This window comes from Saimiri boliviensis, chromosome 4 (genome assembly GCF_048565385.1).
Source record: "Saimiri boliviensis isolate mSaiBol1 chromosome 4, mSaiBol1.pri, whole genome shotgun sequence".
In the NCBI taxonomy this organism is placed as follows: Eukaryota; Metazoa; Chordata; class Mammalia; order Primates; family Cebidae; genus Saimiri; species Saimiri boliviensis.
Window position 1 is genome coordinate 129,440,427 of NC_133452.1, and position 18,264 is coordinate 129,458,690.

The 18,264-nt window shown below is 37.4% G+C and overlaps 1 protein-coding gene across 3 annotated transcripts in view; it reads left to right on the forward strand.

The window, feature by feature from the left end:
* Positions 1–18,264, forward strand: part of KLHL31 (kelch like family member 31) — a 152,310-nt gene that overhangs the window by 43,576 nt on the left and 90,470 nt on the right. For 2 of the 3 annotated variants that reach the window (XM_074398195.1, XM_074398192.1), the window contains exon 3: positions 14,774–14,906. The exons of the other annotated variant lie outside the window; for it this stretch is intronic. The gene's annotated coding sequence lies outside the window, so the exon portion shown is untranslated. The remainder of the gene's footprint in view (positions 1–14,773; positions 14,907–18,264) is intronic. 3 annotated transcript variants of the gene reach the window in all.

Genomic DNA, 18,264 nt, shown 5'->3' on the forward strand with positions numbered 1-18,264 from the left:
CCTCCATTTTCTTGCATTTAAAAAGTAAGTGACAAACCCTACTTTGTGAAATCAATAATCAATGAGATATTTGACTCATAAAACATTTGGATACCTGTGTGCCAGACACCATGTTAAGCACTGGGGATATAGATTTGAACAAGATAAAGTCTTGCCCTCAAGTAGTGCAGAATCTTATAGGTGATTCAAATCTCGTAGGTGAGTCAAATATGTAATCTGCATAGTAAGTGTAATTATGAAAGTATATTCCGCGGTCATTCTCAAGATGTGAGATTTTATCAGCACACAGAGGGAGCTTTTTAAATTGTACACAAAACCACACCTCGGATCGGGGCACAAGACTCTCAATAAGTATCACTTCTTTAAAACTACCACTACACATATTTAGCAATGGAAGTCATGTGGTTTGAGTAACTGTCTCCCATTTTCAGAGATGGAAACTCCCACATAACCCTTTCCTACCCCAACCCCTAGAACCTCTACTCCTTGGGCAACATAAGTTACAACCTAAATTTCAGCTTCTACTTGCTTGTTAATGACTCTGTGAAATCTGTGTCTTCAGTCCTGATTGTTTTGCTGAGCTCAAAAACAACTGTCTACTAATTAACAGTTATCTTCTGGATGATCCGCAGGTCCCTCTCTTGTGATAAAAGCAGCACTGAGCTCAGGGCCCTCCTCCCTTCTGCTAGTAAAGCCATTCCCCCTGTATTCCCTGTTGTAGTGGCCGAATACAGGATTTACCCAATCTCTCTTGAAGTATTCTTAGATTCCATCCGTCCTCTGCACCATTTCAGTCAGCCACCAAATCCTAGAAGTGGTATTTCTGAAATTATATATATAATATGTAAAATTTATATATATCATTTCTCTATATATACAAATGTATGCACATATATATTAGAACATATATATAATATATATGTATATGTTTACATATCTCCAACTCTCTATTCTGGACTATTAATATGACCTTCTTGTCTACTTTGAAATATGCTGTCTAAACTCATATATGTCATTCCCACAGGTAAATATCATGATGTCATTCCCAGCTAAACTTCTTCCCAGGGTTTTCTTTCCCTTTTCTTAACCCTAGCATCTCAAACTGGGCCTTACTCATCTTCTTGCTTGGTCAGTTCTGAGGTAGAGTGAAAAATCGGTATGTCCTAGGAAAGGAGGACATGTAAAATAAATAACAAATAATTCTTCCATATAAAGAATTGTAGAAGAAACCATCCCACAGTGCAGTAATTTTCTGTCTGTTTTGGAAGGCACTGGAAGGGTCAAACACCATAAAAGATATTTAGTGACCACTTATTGAATAACTATGATATGTCAGGCACCAATCCAGTTGCTTAAGTTGCAGTGATTAAAATATATGGTTCCCGCACGTGAATTGAGAAAATTATAATGAGTTTTGAGTTATTATATATGTGTAAAGTATTGCTAGAGCATGGAGCTCTGACAGCTTGAGTTGTAACTTGAAGGTTGAGTGGGAACTTGATAAGCTGTGGTGGGCTACATGAGGCGATAAAGGATCCAGAAGTTACAGCAAGAGGAAGCATGTTTGGGAAATGGAAAATACTTCATTGCCACAAGACTGTAGAGTGCTCAGTGGAGGATGATCAAAAGAACATGAGTGAAGGGGTGGGCTGAAGCATTCATCATTCATTTATTCACTTACTAACATGTTCATTAACAAATGTTTATCAAATATCCTTTCCAGAGTCTCCTATTAGTTCTATCAGCCCCATGGAGCTAAGCCTGGGTCATGGCTTAAGCTGAGACCTTCAGAGTTGCCTATGAGTAGATAAAGATTCTAAGTGAAGTCATCACTTGTCTATTGCTTCCCCCTCCCTAGACCTCCACTTCCAGTTCTTCTAAGATACCTTTAAGCTCTTAAATATTCCTCTGCAGTATTCTAGCCACAGATGAGAAATATCATCCTTTAAATGAATTAGAAGGAAGGGAAAAATACTTTTAAAGAGAAAAAGCCTCAGCAGTTACACAGAAGCTTCTTTGCTACTATAAATACTTAGGACGGGAAGGCACATGGTTTAAGCCAACTCCCTGCCACACTCAATGTGTAGTTTTCATGTTTTAAACTATCAGTGTTTCAATGTTCAATCGTTACTCTTGTGCTGGCAGTCCTTTCTTTTGTGTATGTGAGTTTCTCCCTATTAAATAAACCCTCTCTTTTGGAATAATTCTTATGGCAATGACTATAATTACAAGCCAAAGCTGAGCTGTAAAATGCAGTGATATGACAGCTTTTGTGATAGAAAGGGTGGAGAAACAATGAAAGCTTATAATTTTCTTTGAGATGTCTTGAAGTCTGACAGCAGCCCCGCCCTTATGATGTAAATGTGCAGTGACCTAAAGTTTCAGGAGAGATGAAGCCAGAAAGACATGCCAAGTCACTGCCACAATGACCACCAGTAAACAAGCAAGGAAAGATTCAGTGTAATGCTGAATTCTCTGACTGCCTCAAAGGAATAGTCTAGAATGGTATTCCCAACGTTTCCGAATATGAGGGCTCTTTTTAATGACAAAATTTTTCATTCCTTACTTGAGATGAGTTGTTCTTTTAATATCCATCGTTTGAGGACATACATGATGATAATATGTCATTAATTTGTTTTTACTTTGAAATAAATTATTTTGCTTCATTAATCATAACAGCATTTATAAATACCTGAAAAACAAAACATACATGTTTTTAAAATATTATTCAGTCTACCAACAAAGCTTGGCCCCTTTTGCATTTGATAACAATGGCAGCAGTGCAGAAATTCTGCACCTGCCCCACATAACAGTCTCAGGCCTGGGACAATGTGTTCCTTGTATTCATTTATTTGTTACTTGTTTAGTTGTTTCTTTTCATAAAAAAAAAAAAAAAAAAAAAGGATCAGGAGCCTACTAAATTCTCAGCATCATGCCGGAGGTCATAGTTACAAAATCAAGAAATCAAGTGACACCTGGAACCTGCCCTCATAGAACTTAAGTCCAGTAGGGAAGACAGATATATAAATCTGTAAAAGTACAATGAGCACAAAAAAGCATGGGAGGAAGTGGTTAGTTCTACTGGGTGAGAGTAGTTAAAAAGCATTTATCTGGGAGGTATATATATTAGTCAGCTACTGTCACAATAATGTTGTACAACAAATCACTAAAAGACATAGTAACTCAAAACAGTTATCCTCAGGCTCATGTCCTCAAGTCAACAAACAGTCTGCTGGGCTGTGCTTGGTTTCAGGATTTGGGCTTCAGGCTCTGGGCTCCAACTGTAAGCTGCAGTTTGTGATCAGCTCTACTAAACATGGCTCTCTTCCTCCCTGGACCGGAATATGTGTTTGTTGTGGGTCACTACAGAGCAAGAGAGCCCAACTGTGCAAGAACAGTTCAGGTCTCTGCTCTTCCTACAGCCATAAAAATTCCATTGTTCATGGCAAGTAACATGACCGAGCCCAAAGTCAGGGGACAGGGACATATACTCCACCTACCTTTCAGCTATGCATGGGTGTGAATCTACTGGAGGGAAGTGAGGAATTAAAACCAAAAATTCAGTTTACCACAAGAGACAACTCTTGATCTGAAAGATGACGTTTATCTAAACATCTGAAATGAGGATCGGGAGAAATAAATATTAATACATAGTATTTCGCCTAACAGAAATGTTTTGAGGGAAAGCAGTTGGGACTGTTGTAAAAGGTGCATGCTCAGTGACTGTCTTGAAATACACCAGGGTCATTAGTATTAGAGAGGGGCACAGTCTATATGTGCCAGAGCTAAATAGATCTAGAGAAAATTTAATGGAAAACCTCATCCTGCTGACTGTAGGCCCATACAGGTATTGATCATGCAGGAGCCAAGTGAACCCAATATCTCTAATGTGATGACAGTGACATTAAAAAAAGAAAAAAGTAGAACTCACATACGATGCTGACTTCAGCACCAATTTATTCCTCATGCTACTGTCTTCAAAATATTGAGGTTGTAGTTTGTATAAATTTTCTATTGTCCCCGTAAACATATCAGCACAAACTTAATGGTTTAAAAGCAATGCAAATGTATTACTTTACAGTTCTGGAGGTGAGAATACTGAAATAAGTCTCATGAGCCAAAAACAAAGCTGTTTGCATGTCTGCATTTTTTTCTGGAAACACTAGGAGATTATGTTTCCTTGCCCTTTCCAGAGTCTAGAGTACAACTGCATTCCTTAGTTTGTGGTTCCTTCCTCCATCTTCAAAGGCAGCAGTGTAGCATCTTCAGATCTTTCAATCTGAACACTGCCTCCCTCTTCCACATTTAAAGGACCCTTATGATATATTAGGCCCACCCAGATAATCCAGGATGATCTCATTTTAATAACAGCTGGTTAGCAACCTTAATTCCTCTTTGACATATTCACAAATTCTGGGAATTAGGATGTATGTATCTTTGAGAGGCTATTATTCTGGTTTTGGTTCTGGTCACTTATTCTGGTTTTTCCCGGATATGGCTCTTGGGGAAAAAAATAACAATGCTTCATATTAGTATTATACCTTATTACAAGCCAAACATTTTCTTTGTTTTTTTGTTTTTTTGTAATGATCTCACTTTTGTAAGCAGAGAACAATTTTATGGTGGACAAATGGAAGCCTAGATATGTTAAATGACAATATAGTATAGCATAGTAGTTACTTGCTGCTTTTTCAATTGCCTGGGAGTGTTCCTCATGTACCTACATTGGTCTTTATCACGTTCTATTGCAATTGCAGTAGCTTCTTCTTATCCGAGGATACCTTTCATAACCCTCAGTTGATGCCTGAAACTAAGAATAGTACTAAACTCTACATACACTATGTTTTTTTCCTATGTGTACATACCTATGATAAAGTTTAATTTATAAATTAGGCACAGTAAGAGATTGACAATAATAACTAATAATAGAACAAATATACCACTATACTGTAATAAAAGTTATGTGTGGGTGCGATGGCTCACACCCGTAATCCCAGCACTTTCGGAGGCCGAGATGGGTGGATCACCGGAAGTCAGGAGTTCAAGACCAGCCTGGCTAACATGGCAAAACCCCGTCTCTACTAAAAAAATACAAAAATTAACCAGGTGTGGTGGTGGGCACCTGTAATCTCAGCTACTCGGGAGGCAGAAGCAGGAGAATCGCTTGAACCTGGGAAGCGGACGTTGCGGTGAACCGAGATCGTGCTACTGCACTCCAGCTTGAGCAACAGAGTGAGACATTCTCAAAAAAAGAAAAAAAAGTTATGTAAACATGCTCTCTTTCTCTTTCAAAATATCATATTGTACTATAATCACTTAATTTCAGACAGCAATTGAACATGGATGACTGAAACCGCAGAAAGTAAAGCCTTGGATGGCTGGAAGGAGTGGGGGTTATTAATATATTTGTTATATGTCTGTATTACCGCTTCAAGGCAGACATAGAGTCATTTTATGCTCTGTGCCTTAGTAAAAAAAAAAAAAAAAAAAAAAAAAAAAAAAGGGCTAAAGAAAATAGCATTCCTTAACCACTCACTATGTTCAACACGTGCCACAAACTCTATACATGATTTGTAATTTATTCTTCCCCAGGTAAGTAAATCTGGGCCCAAGGTCACAGAGCACACAGCTGGAACTCACACCAAGACCTGCTCGACTTCAAAACCAGTGCTCTTTCCCCTGCTTCCGATGGGACAGGTGATCCCTCAGCTTACTCTTGAAGAGACAATATGGGCTACTGCATTTCAGTGTCTGAAATGAAGCCTTGTAGAAACAAGTAGCAGTAACCAAACAGCATTATTTTTGTTTGTTCATTTGTTTCCAAATGACTTGTGACTTTTCCAATGGAGAAAATCTTCAACCCGAATCTTAATTCCACCAACAATGAGTGTGTGCCTTGAACAATTCACAGCCTTTCTGAGCTGGTTATTTTAGAGTGAGCAGGTTGGAGTAAATAACCTCTGAGTTTTCCTCTGTAATTTGAGACATTTCAATGTTCACACAGCTTAGCACATGAAGAGCTGGGACTAGAATACAGGTTTTCTGTATTCACAAGGGGAGGGCTTTTCCATCATCCCTCCTGAGTCTGTGACATATTCCAGTTTAAGGCAGAACTTTGAAACCAGAAGCAAATGATTAAGTTTATCTCTCTATGTCTATGTGTATTCTAGCCCAATAAACCATGACACTTAAAAATAAAACAATTTCAATATTTCAAAGATGTAGAAAATTTTCTTGAACCATTTTTATTGTTTTTAGAAATAAAAAATTATTAAATGATTCACACCTATTTTTTAAATGGGAGATAACATGACATACATGTACCACAATGCCCAGATTTAATAAACCTGTACAGTATGCAATATCTGTTTCAATTTTTGATAAACATCACAGGTAAAATCAACGTTTCCTAATCTTATATTTCTTCACACACCTCCCAGAGGAAAATGACTATTCTGAAGTTAGTTGGGTCTATTACTTAATTTTAATATGTTTATTCATATTCATAAGACATTTATGTAGTATTGTTTTAAGTACTTTTGAAACTGATATAAACGGAATCACACAACAAAGTTTATTTTGCATCCAAGTCATTCCTTCTGATTCCTCAGCAGTTTTTTGTTTTTTTTTCACTGCATGTTTTGGTTGCAAGATTGATCCATGTTAAAATGTGTAGGTCTAGTTTATTAATTTTAATTATGTTTTATTTTATTGTATGACCATAACATTTATTTTTTCTTTTGATTTTGAATTTAAATTTTTTTTAGTATTTAAACAGTGCTGCAATGAACATTTTTCCTTATATCAATCTCCTTGTTCCTGTGAGCTTCTCAAACTATGACCCGAAGATCGTTACCAATTTATAACTAGTTAAGTACAGAAATTGACAATACTAATTTAGAAAATTTAATAGCAGTCCAACTGAGTACTTTTATGTCTATTGAATCTAATAATACAGAATATTGAGGTTTGTATTTTGTACATCTGTTTTAAAGTTTTATTTTATTTTATTTTATTTTATTTTTTTGAGACAGGCTCTCACTCTGTCAACTAGGCCAGGGTGGCTCTCACTCTGTCACTTAAGCCAGGGTGGAGTGGTGCAATCACAGCTCACTCTAGCCTCAAACTTCCAGGCACAGGTGATCCTCTCACCTGAGCTTCCCGAGGAGCTGGGACTATAGGAACACACTACCAGACCTGACTAATTTTTTTATTTGCTATAGAGATGGGGCTTTGCCATCTTTCCCAGACTGCTCTCAAAATTCTGGGCTCAAGTGATCCATCGATCTCAGCCTCCCAAAATGCTGGGACTACAGGCACAAGCCACCGTGCCCAGCCAAAATTTTGTTTATTCATTTGCATTGTATTTTGCAAACATATTGATCCTCAGCCAGTTGGAAATATTTTTAGAAAACTTGATTTTTTACTACAGATAGTTTGAGACTTTCTTTCTCCATGGTTTCTACCTGCAAGTGGAATTTCTGGCTTGATGAATAAGTGCATCTTTAGCTCTAAAAGCTATAAACAAATTGCACTCCAGAATGGTCAAATCCATTTTCAGTCTCTTCTGCAGTGTATGAGTTTCCTTTTCCAACAGTTACATTATCAAACCTTTAAATCTTTCTCAATATGATAGCTGTGAAATAATGTTTTATTTTAATTAGCAATTATTTGATTAGTAGTGAGGTTGAACATCTATTTATATGCTAATTACACTCCCAGTTACCTGACTTTAACAAGGCAAGTTTCCCAGTTTGCAAGTATGGGTAAAAAAATCTTTAAAAATATAGCTATAACAGGTAAAACTGGTTTTTAAAAGGAAAAGCCTAGGAACAGCTAGTTTTGACTTGATGGAGGACAGGAAAAACCAGTCGTAGCAAATGAGTGCATGGACAGATAACTTTAGAGTATACATGTCTTTTCCAGTATTTTGGTTTTGGGACAATCCTTCCAACACCATTACGACATTTCAGTGGAGCAATTTTCACTAAGAATTCTGTACCTGTTTTCCCCTTTTGATCATTGATGATTTTCTGGTGCTAATGAGATCAAGGGCACAGAGAGGCTGAGTACCTCCATGAGCTTTATTATTTTCCATGATCTGACCTCTCATTCTCTCAGCCTATGAAGTTGGATGAAGGAAGAACTCTGAAAAAAAGGTGCAAGGATGTAGGTCCAGGCCCTCCTTCCAAGTCACCCTGCCTTAGCCTGAGAGGTTTTTTTGAGACTCACTCTGTTGCCCAGGCTGGAGTGCCATCGTACCATCTTGGCTCACTGCAATCTTCGCCTCCCGTTTTCAAGCGTTTCTCCTGCCTCAGCCTCCCAAGTAGTTGGGACTATAGATACATGCCACCACACCCAGCTAATTTTTTTTTTTTTTACTTTTAGTAGAGTCAGGGTTTCACCATATTAGCCAGGATGGTCTCAATCTCCTGACCTCGTGATCTGCCCTCCTCGGCCTCCTAAAGTACTGTAATTACTGGCGTGAGCCACTGTACCTGGCTACACGAGACATTTTTAAAAATGCCAGTCAGAACTTATGCTTCCATGCTTAAAACCTATCAATATCTTCCAAAAGCATAATAAAATTGGAAATACTTGGCCTGGAGCTTTCCTCCCTCTTCTACCTGGTCTCAATCTCCTTCCTCCTAGCCTATATGAAATTGCCTGGAGAGTCCCAGTTTATGTCAGACTGTTTTGCAGTTTCATTCCTTGGCTCAAACGCTTCCTCTTCCCAGGATTGCTTCTTGCCCTTCCCTGGTTGGCAGGGTCCACCTCTCCTCCTCATTCATAACTCAGCTATCAGGCCTCTCCCAGGAACAACAGATTATTCCCTTCTGTATGCTCTGCTAAATTAAAATTTCAAAACATGTACCCCTTTGTAAAATGGAGTTTTATTCAAAGTGCACAGTTCAGTGAATTGTTACCAAAAGAACTACTGGTCCAACCACTATCCTGGTCAAAACAGAATATTATCACTCCCTCTTCCCACTGATTAGTTTTGCCTTTTTTTTTTTTTTTTGGTACTTTATATGAATGAAATCATATCATATGTCTTTCTGGGTCCAGTTTGTTTGGCTTAATGTTATAATGTTTACCTGTGTTGTATACAACAGTTCATGCATTTTCATTTCTGTATTGTATTTGATTTATGGCTACACCATGTGTTGGTTTGTTTTTTGAGATTGCAGATGGGCATTAGGGTTATTTTCACTTTGGTGCATTACAAATATTGCTGTTTTGAACATTCATACACATGTCTTCTGGTACATATGTATGTATGCATTTCTGCTGGACATATACCTAAAAGTGGAATTGCTGAGTCATAAGGTATATTATATTCAAATTTAGTAGGTACTGACAGTTTCTCAAAGTGGTGGCAATTTATACTCCCTGCCAGCAATTTTGCTTGTAGTTGACTTTTAACTTTAGCTCTCTTTTTTTTTTTTTAGCTCTCTTTTTGAATATGCAGTGGCATCACATTGTTGTTTCCATTTTAATTTTCGCTGATGAATAATTGAGAACTTTTTCATATAACATATATTTATTGGCCATTTAGATATTCTGTTTTCTGAAGCGCCTGTTTATATCTTTTCCTCTTTTTTCTATTAGATTACCTGAATCTTACTGATTCTTTAGGAGTTTTTTATAACCATTTATTTATTTATTTATTTATTTATTTAGAGACAAGATCTTGCTCTGTCACCCAGGCTGGAGTACAGTGGTGCAATCTCAGCTCACTACAACCACTGCTTCCCTGGTTCAAGAAATTCTCCCACCTCAGCCTCCCAAGTAGCTGGGATTACAGGAGTGCACCACCATACTCAGCTAATTTTTGCATTTCTGGTAGAGATGGGGTTTCATCATGTTGACCAGGCTGATCTCAAACTCCTGACCTCAGGTGATCCACCCGCCTCGGCCTTCCAAAGTCCTGGAATTACAGAAGTGAGCCATCACACCTGGCCTATAATTTTAATGTAGTGCAATTTATCAATATTTTCCAGAAAGCCCACAGAATCATAAGAAATATATTGTTATTTTAGGCCATTTCGTTTGGGGGGTTTGTTATAGAGTAATAGATAAGTGAAGCAGAAAAGTACAGAGAGGCTTTTATCTAAGAGAGCTGATTTATCATTTGATATCTCAGAAAACCACAACATTTCCAAAAGAACTGTATCAGCTTGAGTTGAAAGAGACTGAGACACTTCAAAATGAGAGAAGCTTCTGTGTCCTCGAACTTCTATGGGGAGTAAGCAAGTTAAGAAAGTTTCTCAGTTGCAAACATGGGTTGTTTCTAATGAAAAAGGCAGGATGTCACGGAGGGCAGAGGCAAGAGCCCCAAAGGTGTAGCCAAGAGCCATGGAGAATCACTCCCAAGTAGCAGGGCTGGCAACATGTGCTCAGATGATGTCAGAATTCCTGGGGAATAGGTGACTGCTCTGTGCCTCCTATTCATGCCCCTCTTTTAAATGCAAGTGTCTATTTGTTTATCCTAGCCCTACCTTATGAATATATGTTGTATATATATATAGGAGTGTATTTGGGTGTTGGTGGTGAGGTTTGAGAGAGCTATCTTTTTAAATCAAAGTCTGTACTGTTCAGTATCGGCACCCAAGGAACCATACCCAGGGAGTAGTGCCAGAGGGAACACATCTGAAGAGCTCCATCTGGATTTGAACATGATTTAGATGACAAGATGCTGGACATTGAGCTGGTGCCATAATGGGATGAGGCTTTGGGAGTCTAGAGGGAGATAAGTGTTAAGAGTATTTCACCGGTGAAGAATGTAAAACATAAAAGGCCAGAACATGAACTCTGTAGCTAATCTCCAAAGATGGCTTTCAGTGAACCACACCTCGTGGAATCCATGTCTTTGTGTAGTCCCCTCCCACATTGAACCTGGGTTAACGTTGTGACTTTCTCTAACAGAAGTGACAGAAGTAACAGCATAATGTATCTCTCCATTTAGTTAGATCGCCTTTAATTTCTCCCAATAATGTTTTGTAGATTTCTATGTAGAAGTCTTACACATTTTTTAGATTGATTCTTTGACATGTGACTTTTCTGTGCTGTTGCTATATGATATTTTGTTAAAAATTTTGTTTTCTAATTGCTTGTTACTAGCATATAGAAACTTAATTACATATAAAAACTAAGTACAGGACTTTGTTTATTGACTGTGTGTTCAGTGGGCTTGGTTAATTCCTCTTTTAGTTGTAATAGTTTTTCTGTAGATTTTTTGGATTTTCCTACATATATAATTATATATGAATAATGACAGATTCATTTCTTACTTTCCAATCCTCTAATAGAGTTTCTTTATTTATTTTTCTTGCTTTGGCTGCACTAGCTAGAACCTCCAGTATAACGTGGAATCTTTGCCTTGTTTTTGATTTTAGAGGAAGAGTTCTTAATATTAAGTATGATGGTTTTAATGGGGTTTTTTGATACCTTTGTAAAGGCAAGAGTTTTTTTAAATAAATGAATTTTGTTTTTATTAAAAATTTTTACTGCATCTATTAAGATGGTCATATGATTTTTAAATTCTATTACTGCAGTAAATTACATTGATTTTTCAATTTAAAAAACAATCTTACATATCTGAAATAAACACACTTTGGTCATGGTGTAATATTCTTTTTGTGTAACACTGGATTTTATTTATTTATTTATTTTAGAATTTTTGCTTGTATGTTCCTAAGAGACAGTGGCTTCTTATTTTTTTTTTCTTGTCTGTTCTTGTCAGGTTTGAGAATCAAGGATATGTTGTTCTTAGCAAAATTACTTAGGAAGTGCTTGCTCTTTTTCCATTTTCTGGAGAAGTTTTGTAAATTTGATGTGATTACTTCTTTAAGTATTTGGTAAGTTTCACTAGAGAAGCATCTAGGATGGAAAAATTTTTAGTTATAGACTCAATTTCTTTAATAGATATAGAACTATTCAAATCTGTCTATTTCCAACAATCTCATTTTGGCACATTGAGATTCTCTATGAATTTGTCTATTTTATCTAAGTTTTCAACATTATTGGCATAAAAGTCACATGGACCTCTTAGGATTTTTTTAAATGACCTTTCCTTCTTGAAATCGTGTATTTGCACGTTTTCACTGTCTCTCTTCTTGATCAGACTGGCCGGATGTTGGCAATTTAAGGCTTAAAAAAAAAATAGATACAACCTTTGGATTTGTTAAACTTCATTACATGTTTATTTGTGTTTTTTTCCATTGGTTTCTAATTTGCTGTTTGTAATTTACCTTATCTACTTTCTTAGAGTTAAAATTTGCTGTTCTTGTCTAACTTCTTGAAATAAATGCTTAGATAATTCATTTCCAGTTTTTCTACTTCCCTAATAGCTTTATTTAAGCCTCTAAATTTCCCTTCAGGCATAGATTTGGATTCAGCCCACCCATTTTTATATGTTACATTTTTAATATGTTAAATTTAAAACGTCTTCTAATTCCTATTGTCATTTTTGGTTTGGCTTATTGAATCATTTAGTAGTACATTATTGAATCATTTAGTAGTACATTTAGTAAAACTGTGAGGTTTTAGTATGGCATTTTTGTTTTTTATTGCTAGTTTAATTACATGTGATCTGAAAACATATTCCATATTATTTCAGTTTCTTAATGTTTGTTAAGGCTTCCTTATGGTCAAGCATATGGTCAAAATTTTTAATAATATTACAAAGAACATGTACTTGAAAAAAATCTAGTCTGCTGTTGTTGGGTATTAGTTTTCAACATGTATAGATCAAGTTTGTTAATCATGTTCTTCAATCCTTACATTTTTACTGTTTTTTGGTCTGTTTATTTAAAGTCTTTACTGTAAGAGGAGTGCCAAAATCTCACCTCATGATTATGGACTTGTCTATTTCTCCTTTTAGTTCTGAAAATATTGTTTTATATATTTCAAGGATTTGTTTCCAAATGATAGCTGCACCTAGTTTGGGTTACACATGATATTGAAAAACTAGAGTGATAGGATTCCAAAGAACCATTGCTATGGTCTGAGTGTTTGTGTCGTCCCAAAATGTATATATTGAAATCCTAACCCCCAAGGTAACTACATTAGGATGTAGGGCCTTTGGAAAGTGATGAGGGCTCTTCCCTCATGAATGGGATTAATGCTCTTATAAAAGAGACCCCTGACAGCTGCCTTTCCCTTTCTGCCATGTGAGCACACGTTGAGAAGGTCCCATTCATGAACCAGAAAGTGAGCCCTCACCAGACACCGAACTGGTTGAGCCCTTGGTCATTGACTTCCCATTCTCTAGAACTGTAAGAAATAAATTTCTGTTGTTTATAAGCCACCTAGATTTTAGTACATTGTTATAGCAGCCCAAGTGGACTAAGACAGCCACTCCACTAGGCAACCCTGTGTGTAGAGTCATCAAAGAAAGCTTGGAGAAATGGACAGATTGCTGGCCCTGAGCACCCACATAGCTCATTTTTGCCCTGTGGGAGCTAAAAAGTATCTCTTAGATGCTGTCAGCCTCCTCTGGTTTGGTATATGCCTAGTACACTCCTGCCTCAAGGCCTCTGCATTTTCCGTTCTTTCTCCCTAGTATACTCCTCTAGGTAACTTTGAGGCTTGGATCAGAGATAGATGTAAAGTACATGAAATAATACTTAACATATATGGTTACTGAAAAAGAAGGGAAGAAATGTTATGAGTTCAAATGAAAGAAGAGCTCCATGAAACGTGGTTAGTATTCACCCAGAGAAAAATGGATTTGTGTGGGGGATGGAGAAGAACATATTATCATCAGGTAAACAAACGCATGGAGCTGTGAAGGTGAGAGTTTCTCTAGACACCTCACAATGAGTCAAGAGTTCAAGTAGGAAAATGGTAGTTGGTAGGCGACTAGGTAAGAAAAGTAAGTTGAATCCCAAAATAAGAGGTCACGAGGAGTAGGCAAAGGGTTTTGGACTTTGCATCCTGCCTCCTCCTCCTAGACTCGTGACTTACCTCCTGACTAGAACATGAGATTCCTGAGGGCCTGTCCAGCATGATGCTTTGCACGCAATCTGCAAGCAACATTCCATTTATTCGTGGCTAAACACTCAGGCCCTGGGGTGAAACTCTCTGGGTTCAAATCCTGCCCCATTACTTCCTGACTATATGTCCTTGGGTAAGGTAGTTAACTTCTGTACACCTCTGTTTCCTTATCTGTTATAAAAAAGGGGGGGGTGCTAATCAAGGTAGCAGGTTCACTGGGTACCTTGATTAGCCCCCCTTTTTGTTCAGTAAAGGTTTGATGAATGTTACATATAAACCACTTGCTATACAACCTGTCACAATATTTTGTACGATCAGGTAGCAATGTGGCAATGGCTGGGATTTTGAAAGATGGATTGATTGAGATGGTTAGAAATCATATATGTGTTATTCTATAACAGTTTATTTTCCTGATTGATGTGTTTTGTAGGCAGCTAGCATGGGTTGAGTATGTTATCATCAAGAACTAAAGAGACTTAACTAGAGCAACACCCGAAATTCAATGTACATATATCAGAATGCTTTTCAGTTCTGGGTTTGTGTTCTAATTTGCCTTTAAATATGTATTGAAAAGAGTTTGACAGATGGGCAGAGGCAACACCATTACTGAGAAAAGTCACTTGACAAATCCTAATATTTCAAAGAGCCACTCCATTTGTGGTACTAAGATTAAATTAAGACAGTGCCCTGGGAAAACACAACTATGCCAGGACTCTCCTCCTACTGAATGCTTCTCGTGTCTAAGCTTTATGTTTTCAATACTCATTTCTAGGTCCATTTTCAGTTGCCATACAAAGGATTAATGAAAATAACTCCATCGAATGTGATGAATGTCTCAGAAATCTATCTCATCCTAGAATTTATAAGACACTGGATTCCTACAGAAAGGCCTTCAAAACAATAAGGTAAAGAAAATAAAATCATATCTAAGTTTAAAAATTGAAATGTTGATTTTGATATTATATTTGATAATGAATTTTGGTCAATGCATGTTTATTTTAAAAGAAAACGTGCACACAGCTTTCCTACTAATAGCAGTAGGAAATAACATAGCTACTTAAAATACTCAATTTATACAAATTAAGATACGAATGTTGGTGTTAGTCACTTAAAACAGAGATGAACATTTAACTCTTAACATACACTTTTTTTTTTTTTTTGAGACAGAATCTCGCTCTGTCACCGAGGCTGGAGTGCAGTGGCATGATCTCAGCTCACTGAAACCTCTGCCTCCTGGATTCAAACAATTCTTCTCTCTCAGCCTCCCAAGCAGCTGAGATTAGAGGCATGCACCACCACATCTGTCTAATTTTTTGTATTTTAAGTAGAGACAATGTTTCACCGTGCTGGCCAGGCTGTTCTTGAACTCCTGACCTCATGATCCACCCGCCTCGGCCTCCCAAAGTGCTGAGATTACAGGGGTGAGCCATCGCGCCTGGCCAGCATGCACATTTTATCTTTAATCTATTCTCAGTAATATATTCTGTTGCTTCACCATTATCATAAAAGGAAACTGATTTCCTTTTCTGGTAAAGAAAGGAAATAATAGTATTAACCTCCAATGATTATTATGAAAATAAAGTGAAATTAAGTAAACAATAGTTTTCAAACTATTGAGAGGATGCAGTTACTACTCATCAGTAATATTAAAAGAGAAGGAATACAATAAAATTGTTTTTCTTCTTTTAAGACTCATAAATGCATATATGTATACATACGTGTATATATACTTGTTAACTAGAGCAAAGCTGCATAGCTAGCTCTCTATATAACAAGTATGAAAATTCAACAATTTAGTATGGAGATTTTTCTTTTTTTAATTGCATTTTATGTTTTGGGATACATATGAAGAACATGCAAGATTGTTGCATAGTTACACACATGGCAGTGTGATTTGCTGCCTTCCTCCCCTTCACCTATATCTGACATTTCTCCCCATGCTATCTCTCCCCACCTCCCCACCCCCCAATTTTTCTAATAAAAATCACTTTTTAAATTTCAAGCATTTGCTTTGTTTCCTAAAACCATAACAGCAAATTTTTGTTTATTATGCCAGAACATAATTAGTAGTTATTCGAGTGAGCACAGACAGAATTACATAAAAACAGCAGGTGCAAGAACTCCTGGATAATCTCATTAATTGCAGAGGCTCTATGGATTTGGAGCAAGAGGTCCAAAATACCTCAGAAGCAGGTGTTCTAGGTCTTCTTACGGTTCATGTGGGCACTTGGAGGTATTTGATGTGGTAGATAACAGCTTGCTTAAAGACAAGGCTGAATAGGACAGCTGTCAAGGGCATTAGTGGTATGTGAGGGGTTGGAGACTGGAAAATAGAGAGGTTTACGGAGAGCCCCAGCCAGGGCCAACTCTGGCTAAGTTGGTTTCTGTGTTCTCGAGACCGTCTGTCTGCTCTGGTTTCTCACTTGGGTTTCCTGTGCTCTCCGCCCGCCATCTGAATCACATTGCCTTCCTGTCTAGGTGCTGCTTCCTACTCTTCTCATGGCTAACTCCTTCTCATTGTTTAGGGTTCAGCTCAGCTGTTACTTCTTCATGGAGGCTGATGCCTCCCAGTCTTCATCTTATAAGTGTACAGCTTTTATCACCATCTGTAACTATATTGCTTAATCATCTATTATTCACCATGTGTGGCAGAAGGTGAACTTTATGAGAAGGAACTGCATATCCAGCAGTTTCTGGGTCATAGGCTTGCATCAGGTAACTGATGAATAAATGAATGAATGAACCTCCAGGATTCCTTCAGTTTATCATATTCTACTTGATTATCTATTCCCTCAAAAGGCATTACGATTGTCCTGTATTCTCTCAAGCACCCTATTATAACTTTTTGAGTTAGTAGTGTGTTCACCAAGGCTAATCCTCTTTAGCATGTTACCCAGCTATGTCAGCCACCTTTTCACATAACAAGATGATTTAGCCAAGTTATAAACTTTGAGTTCTATTCGTAAAAGTATATCTAGGGGTATACATTTCTAACAATACAGAAAAATGTAGAGCCTCCCATCATAAAACATCTAGAAATGCTGGAAAAATTATACCAAACATACTTTTAAAAGCATAGCTGAGTTTATAAGATAGTATGAGAAGGGTTTGGAGCTAAAACTGAAAAGATCACTGAAAACCAGAGCAGCACAGAGGCAGGAAGCCTATGGCTGTCCTAGGAGGAAAGTGGGAGACAGGAAGGTGGCGCCATCACACTAACTCAGAGCCAGTGCTTGCGTGGAGATGGCAGATATGGTCCTGGCTCCATGCATATATAAGGTTGGGAATTGGAACTGAGACACCAGTAGGAGACTCTTGAAGGACTCTATTTTCAGTAATTGAGAGGTCCTTAAAATAAATCCACTCACTGACAGGGAGATGACAAGGTAGTTTATTTATTTCAGTCTGGGTTCTGACTGAGGAAAAAGAAAGAGGAGCCTGAGAGTCCTTTATCAGGACCTGCCCCCACATGGATTCAGGGCTTGTCTTTTATAGGTCAAGAACTCTCCATCAAACAATTCATGTAAAAATGAAGCCTGGTTTCCTACTCATGGAGCATTCGACAGGCAGATGGAAAACTTTGCTGCAGGATCACGCCTTCAATACAGGCCTCACAGGATCCTCACAGATAAAGGCTCACTGTTGATAAATTCGCAATCTATATTTATGAAGCACTCAAGTTACCAGGAGCAAGAGGCAGCAGATACCACAAACAGCATGACTGGATGCGTAGGAATTTCCGGTGAGTCAGACATGGGCAATAAAACAGGTATCTTTAGAATGATTAAAGATGTAAAATGATAAAAAAGGGAGAAAAACACAACTGCAAAGTTGACAGAATAAACAAATACAGTGCTTAGAAATGAAAAGTATATTAATTGAAGCTGAAAAGATAATAGACACACCAGAAAGAGCAAAGAGAACCGGAAGATAACATTAGCTGGAATAGCATTCCAGCCAGTGGAAGCTGGAAGATAGCATTAGCTGGAATAGCATTAGCTGGAATATTCGACTGGAATAAGCATTAGCAAACTAGAAGATAGCTCTGAGCATGAATTCCAAAGAGATTGAGATGAAAAGCATGAAAAAAGAGAAAGAGCTGTTGAGGATAAAATGAAAAGATATGCAATGGAAGTTCCAGAAAGAAAACACGGATAAAAATGGGGAAGAGGCAAAATTTGAAGACACAACAACTAAGGAGTTTCTAAAACTTTTGAAACATAAATGGTCAGGTTCACAAAGTCTAAGAAGTCCTGACGAAGA